We start from the raw sequence: 7732 nt of genomic DNA, 5'->3' as shown, positions 1-7732 counted from the left end.
GGTCGTGTCTACATAGTTCTCGAACCCGTAGGGTCCGCACGCTTAACGTCCGATGATGATTTGTATTATGAGTTATGTGTTTTGGTGACCGAAGTTTGTTCGGAATCTAGGATGAGATCACGGACATGACGAGGAGTCTCGAAATAGTCGAGAGGTAAAGATTGATATATTGGAAGGTGTTATTCGGACATCGGAATAGTTTCGAGAGGTTCGGGTATTTTACGCGGAGTACCGAGGGGTTACCGGAACCCCCCGGGGGAAGTCATGGGCCTCATGGGCCAGGGGAGAGAGAGGTGACAGCCCACAAGGGGTGCCCCCCCATGGGAGTCCGAATAGGACTAGGGGAGGGGGCGGCGCCCCCCTTTCCCTCTTTCCCTCTCCCTCTCCTTCCTTTTCCCCTCCGATGAAGAAAGGAAAAGGGGGGGCGAATCCTACTAGGAGTGGAGTCCTAGTAGGACTCCCCCCATGGCGCGCCCCTCTTGGCCGGCCGCCTCCTCCTCCCCTCCTTTATATACGGGGGCGGGGGGCACCCCATAGCACATCAATTGTTCTCAGTCGTGTGCGGTGCCTCCCTCCACAGTTTACTCCTCCGGTCATAGCGTCGTAGTGCTTAGGCGAAGCCCTGCATGGATCCCATCACCATCACCGTCACCATGCCGTCGTGCTGATGGAACTCTCCCTCGACCCTCTGCTGGATCAAGAGTTCGAGGGACGTCATCGAGCTGAACGTGTGCTGAACTCGGAGGTGTCGTACGTTCGGTACTAGATCGGTTGGATCGTGAAGATGTTCGACTACATCAACCGCGTTAACCTAACGCTTCCGCTTTTGGTCTACGAGGGTACGTGGACACACTCTCCCCCTCTTGTTGCTATGCATCTCCTAGATAGATCTTGCGTGAGCGTAGGAATTTTTTTTAAATTGCATGCTACGTTCCCCAACAACCGGAACCCGTACAAATTGCTCTAGGCGATCTCCACAACCTAATTGGAGACCCCGACGCTTGCCTGGAGCTTTACACCACAATGATTGAGCTCCATAGCACCAATAACCATCTAGGGCGCCCAAGCACCCAAGAGGAACAAGCTCTAGGGTACCAAGCACCCAAGAGTAACAAGCTCTCAAACTTCACTTCCACGTATCACCGTGGAGAACTCGAAGCGATGCACCAAATGCAATGGCAAGGGCACACGGAGTGCCCAAGTCCTTCTCTCCCAAATCCCACCACAACAACTAATGCTATGGAGGAAAATGAGAGGAAGAACGAAGAAGAGAACACGAAGAACTCCAAGATCCAGATCCAAGGGGTTCCCTCACATAGAGGAGAAAGTGATTGGTGGAAATGTGGATCTAGATCTCCTCTCTCTTTTCCCTCAAAAACTAGCAAGAATCCATGGAGGGATTGAGAGATAGCAAGATGGAAGAAGGTCAACAATGGGGGCAAAGCACGAGCTCAAAAGGATAAGAACCATTGGGGAAGAAGACCCCCTTTTATAGGAAGGGAAAAATCCAACTGTTATGCCTTCAGCTCGCACACAAGCGGTACTACCGCTCAGGTGAGAGGTACTACCGCTTGGGGCGGTAGTTCTAGGTGTAGCACTGAGAGAATGCAAGTTCAGGCGCGGTAGTGCCACCTGAGCGGTACTACCATCCTCACAAGCGGTATAACCTCTTAGTGTCTCATGACACAGAGAACCAGCGGTAGTAGAGGGAGGGTAGGATGGAAGTACCGCACAAAGCAGTACTACCGCACTCTACTATCGCTCTACTATCGTGGAAGCAACGAGGGACTACAGAACCAAAGAGATAGGCGGTAGTCTGTCGTGGAAGTACCGCAAAGCAGTACTACCGCTGGGCAGGTGCGGTACTACTGTCTGGAATGGTACTACCGTGCCCAACTTCCGCCCTACTGCCGCCGAAGAGAAAACGAGTCCAGAAGCCCAAAAACAAGCGGTAGTGCCTGCGGCACTAGACCGCGGAAGTACCACGCAAGCGGTACTACCACTGCCCAGGGCGGTACTACCGCTAGTGAGCTTCAAAGTAGCCGAAGCAAACAGATGGATACAGTAAACCCTGAACTACCATAACTTCTGCAAATGAGCTCCGAAATGAGCAAACTCAAGCTTGTTGGATAGATGACGACAAATACTGTTATAGTAAGAAGAGGCAGTAGAAAAAATGTCAAAGATATAGAGATGTGAAACCTCTATGAATGAAGAACCGGCAAAAACCCCAACATCGAAAACATCATAGAAGATGCATGTGAACTTTGTTTTCGATGAACTCGAGTTTGTCATGCAGATGACCATAAGCTCCAAATCTCACAAGGAGAAATACCAAACATGAACCAAGAAAGATGATGCAAGGATGCAATGGTTTGAGCTCTCTACGAACGATACGATCAAGCTACTAACTTGAGAGCCCCCTTGATAGTACGGCAATCGATCCTATAACCCGGTCTCCCAACTACCACCATGAGACCGGTAAAATAGAAAACCTATCCAGGGCAAACTTTGCCTTGCACAAAGTCCACTTGAGCTAGATGATGACTATCTTGACTTCCTCAAGTTGGACCACCCTTTTGATTGCGTTGGCTCGATGAAGACTACTAGATTGCTCCCCCATACTCCACTATGGGTGAGCCACTCTTCGGCACATCTTCACAAGTCCATTGTCACCACAATGGACGGCAAGCTTCAAGCATGATCTCTTTGTGATGCTCCACTTGAACTTGCACACCGCAATCTTGATGAAGATCACCACTTGATGTCATCCTCCATGGGTTACATTTAGGGCTGGGCATTCGGTCTAACCGAGAATTTCGGTTCGGTTTGTTCGGGTTATAGCAAATTCGGTTTCCTGGAAACGATGACCGATCGGTCTTTCATAATCTTGCTAACCGAGAGTTCGGGGCGCCGTGACTTCGGTCCTGTTTCCGGTATAACCGAACAAGACCGAAGCTATCAGATTGAAAAGAGAAAGAAAACACTGTCAATCGAACACAATCAGATCTAAAGGCAAAAATGTCTCATCTTAATATGACGGGATGGTCAAAGAAATCACAAAGGAGAGAGGAGATAAGTCCTGCTATGGGCTGCCAGTCCACCAGGCGGCCGTCGACGGCAGGAGAGGAGAGCAGAGCACCATCACCGGTGGGGGAGAAGACAAAGGAGGAGAGCAGAGAGCCACCAACGACGGGGCAGTAGACAAGGGAGGAGAGCATAGTGCTACCGCCGGCGGGGGAGGCAACGCTTGTGGCGGCTAGGTCAGGTCGTTGCGTGAGATGGGAAATCGGGAGTGACTTTCCAGCAGATCACGTGGGGTGCTAGTCTGCTGGGCCTCGGGAGTTTCCAGGTAATGATAATGGGCTGGGCTATTTCTCAGATTTTGAAGTACGTATAGGATATATCGGTTTATCGGGTAACCGAGGCCTGAAACCGAGAATCCCGAACTAATTTCGGTTCTACAGAAGTTATGACCGAAGTAACAACCGAAGTAATAGGTTTCGGTCAGTCCGGTGTCGGTCCCGGTTCTTTTGGTTCAGTACTTCAATCTTCGGTTTATATGCCCACCCCTAGTTACATTAAATCTTCCTCTTGACGCAAACCCATGGAAACATACCTAACCCCACACAGAACTCACACGTAGATCCTGGGTTAGTACACAAAGCGTAATGGACAATGCTTACCATACCATGGGATCACTTGATCCCTCTCAGTACATCTTGTATGCTTTGTGTGTTGATCAACTTGATCCACTCTTTGACTTAGTCTTTATCAACCTTATATCATGTCTTCTCTATGACCAATCTTTGGATAAATCCTTGAATAGCATCTTGGTCAACACATAAACTCCTTGAAACCAACAAATGGACTTCAAGAAATGCCTATGGACAAATCCTACGGATATAACTCAAGGCAGCCATTAGTCCATAGATATTGTCATCAATTACCAAAACCAAACATGGGGGCACCGCATGTTCTTTCACTATGCATGATCACTTATTTGGCATATTCTCCTTCATGTGACAATTAAAGTTCTAGCAAACAATGCTTGAAACGAAGTGTTTAAGATCCTAGAGGAGGAAACAATTGTGGGTGTGTTCAAGAGTACTTGAGAGCATCATGTTTCACTACATGCTTTCTACTCCCTAACTTATGTTTTCATGGATCTATCTTAAGAAACTCTTCTGTCCATTCTCGGCAAGCAAGTGTTGTCTAGATTAAATGAAATGAAGTGTTGCAAATTTGTTTCATCTAGTAGATCAGAAACTTTGTGTTTACTATCTTTACTTCACTAACACTTGCACTATAACCATGCCACCGCTATATCTATGATAAGTTTTCAGGTCATGAAGTGGAGGGCTATCTAGGCATGACGATCGTAAGTGAACCAAAACCTTCTCGTTATTTCGGTTTAAACAACTGAGTTCCTTATGATTTGGATTTCTCTCTATGTTGCTCGAGGAAGATCAAGTTTAAGCTTGGGGGGTTGATGAGTGATATTTTTACACTCATTTCAACCTTGTTTAAACCAAGATATTTCACTAGGAGATATCCGCTCTGATATTGCCACCAATGACTAATGAATGCAAAGGATTCCACAAATCCTCTCTTTAATATTTTTTCCACAGGAAATGGGCTAAAAAGGGAAGATATCACGTGGGAGAAAGGAAAGGAAGGAAAATGGAGAAAAAATAAATCATCAGGAGGTGTCAGAAGGACTCCAGAGTGAAAGACGGTGTTCCATGCGACCGCGAGCGCTCGCATGAGCGGTCATTTGGCATGGAAACCGAGGCAGCTCGTCCACCTAAACAACTTTTATTCAGGGGACCAGTCGAAATGTCAACAGACAGAGCAGAGGAGGAGTGTCTAACACTGCCACAACCCATTCATCATGATCTTTATCCACAAACCCTAGCCGCTGCCATTTTCACCTCCATATCCATCTCCACCACCGTAGCCATCTCTCATCTAGTTCATACTTGTAATCGTGCATCACACAAGGCATCTATTGTAAGACATATTGCAATCAATCAATTTCAAGATGTGTTCTCCAGTGATTTCTTCTCACGATCTGATCTCCATGTGTGAGTAGTCCGGTAAGGAGGCATGAGCCTTGCAGCCCCAGGTATTTGGTGAAGGGATCAATGGAAGCCTTTGACGCAATGTCTTGTATGTGTAAAATAAAATTGCATCATGAAGTATCTCTTGTCTTGTCCGTGATCTTCATCCCTATAGGTACCCAGGATCATGCAGGTCGAGCATCGGTGAGGCTAGGAGCAAGGGGACAATGAAGTGTTATACCAAACACCGGTGACAGTAAGGTTTATTAGGGTAACATGGATCATATCCTTGGGTATTCATGAGGTGTAGTCATTGAACGCCAAAGCTTTTATCTGATATTATTATCTTAATTATCAAGGCAACCCCGCGAGACGGATAGGGTCTTCGGTAGGACAAATGATTCTTGATGCAGGACTCGTGCCGGTCAGGATCTTATTTGCACACATCCCCCATTCCAAACGAAGCAAGCACATCTTGATGGGTGGCTTCCCGAGCACAAACTAATATCAGTTTTTATCTAAACACCAATACACTATTGTAAGCATTAAGACCTCATCCCTGTACCTTCTTTTTATAATAAGTGTTTGAATCAATATTTGCTTGCTGATACGGTCAAAAGCTGGATTTGACACTTTAGCAAAAGCTTGCTAGAGACCATCGCTTCAACGGAATCTTCCTCTCATGGGTTCGATAACCCAGGGTCACCTGTGGGGAAATAGGTGTGGGATACTCTTTTTAGTTCCAATACCGGATCAACAAAAAGGAGAGATCAACCACAAGTTGAGTCGATGAAGACGAGGATGTGTTACCGAAGTTTCCTCCCTTTAGGGGGAGGTACGTCTCCGTTCGAGCGATGTAGAGGCATAACGCTCCCTAAGAAGCCAATAGGGCCTACCTATTCTCCTCACGCCCTTGTACAATGCAAGATGTCGTGATTCCACTAGTGGTGCCCTTGAAGGCGACGACCGAATCTTTACAAACAAGGTTGGGGCTCTCTCCACAACTCAATTAGAGGCTCCCAACACCAGCACGAAGATTCACCACAGTGGAATGTGGCTCCGAGGTGACCTCTTCCGTCTAGGGTGCCCAAACACCAAAGAGCAGCAAGTTCCGCAAGGGGTTAGTGGGGGGATCAAATTTCTCTTGTGAAAGTGTAGATCGAGGCCCTCTCCTCCAAACCCTAGAGAATCGATTGCTAGGGAGAGAGAATAGCGAAAATGAGCTTTTGGTGGCAACAATGAATCAAGGGGATAAGAGGTAGGTCTTCATGGGGAAGAAGTCCCCCTTTATATAATGGGGCATAAAATCCAACCGTTATTGCTCTCAGCCCGCACTCAAGCAGTACCGCTGCTCGAGGGAGCGGTACTACTGCCTAGAGCAGCAGTCCCAGCTCTAGCTATTGAGTACAGTAGTACTGGAGCGATAGTGCCACCGGAGCGATACTACCGTCCATTCAAGCGCTACTTCCGCTTTGGATCACTAGCACAGAGGAACAACGGTATTGAAGCGGCGCTAGAGCGGTAGTACCATGTAACTGTCGTCTAAGTATCATGAAAGTTGAACAAGGCAACATAACCGCAGATATAGTCGAAAGTAGCGGCGGTAGTAGCAAGCGGCAGTACCGTGCAAGTGATACTACCGTTCCACTACTGCTTATAAAACAAAGACTCACATAACCAAGATTCCAAGCGGAAGTAAGAGCGACATTGGTGTGCAAAAGTGCCGCCTAAGAGGCACTACCATGGACCAGAGCGGTACTACCGCCTGGATGCTGCAAAACTACCCAAGCAATAAGAGTTAAACCATCCATGTTGCGGAAAGGATTAGTGGGTGCATGTGGGTTTGTGTACTTGTTGATTCCACTCATAACTTTCCAAGGTGAACCCCCTCTTAATAGTACGGATTTCTACGACTCAAGTTAACCGAAAAGAAACACCGGAAAACCATCTTTGCTCTTTCTATCACCGAGGGGAATAAAGCCGTCTTGTGCCATATATAAGAATATCTGAAATGCTAAATGCACACGGTTAGTCCGCAAAACGCATTGTCATCAATCACCAAAACCATTACAGAGAGACAATCCCTAACATCGTTGGATCCAATGAGGCCTCCACGACGAGTTTTGCGCCCCGACGACAAGCAGAGGAAGAGGAGCTCCACCACCAGCATCTGTGCAGATCATGTGGTGGGCCCATGCAGTTCGGTACTGGTGTGGCAAAAGTTGGGCAGCAGCGCACATGCACCGCTCGGTGCTCTGCAACACCCCACAGGGACCCGATTGTAAAAAGAAACTTTGGTTTGAGGACTTTTTTCCTAAATCCAGAGACCTGGTCATAATTATTAACAATTAGCCACTACTATTATTGCGTAATCACTCATGCCCTAGGCTGAGTTGGCAGCGCCATGTCAGCATTAACTGCGGTCAAAACTAGTTAACCGAACCAAAACCAAGACCAGGGTTGACTTCTAAACCTCGAGGTTAGTTGGAGGTGTATTTCGGGCGGTTTCAGAGTTCAGGGTTGTAAACCAAACCGTGTGGTTAGTTCAGGGTTGAAATGTGAACTTTTCTCATAATGAAGAGATACGTATCAAATATATCCTATAATTTTGGTTATGTTCATGATATATTCATATTCGTATTTTATATTATTTCGTAAAATATCACTTT

Source organism: Aegilops tauschii, chromosome 1, assembly GCF_002575655.3.
Source record: "Aegilops tauschii subsp. strangulata cultivar AL8/78 chromosome 1, Aet v6.0, whole genome shotgun sequence".
Lineage (NCBI taxonomy): Eukaryota > Viridiplantae > Streptophyta > Magnoliopsida > Poales > Poaceae > Aegilops > Aegilops tauschii.
Note: the sequence above shows the minus strand (reverse complement) of the source record.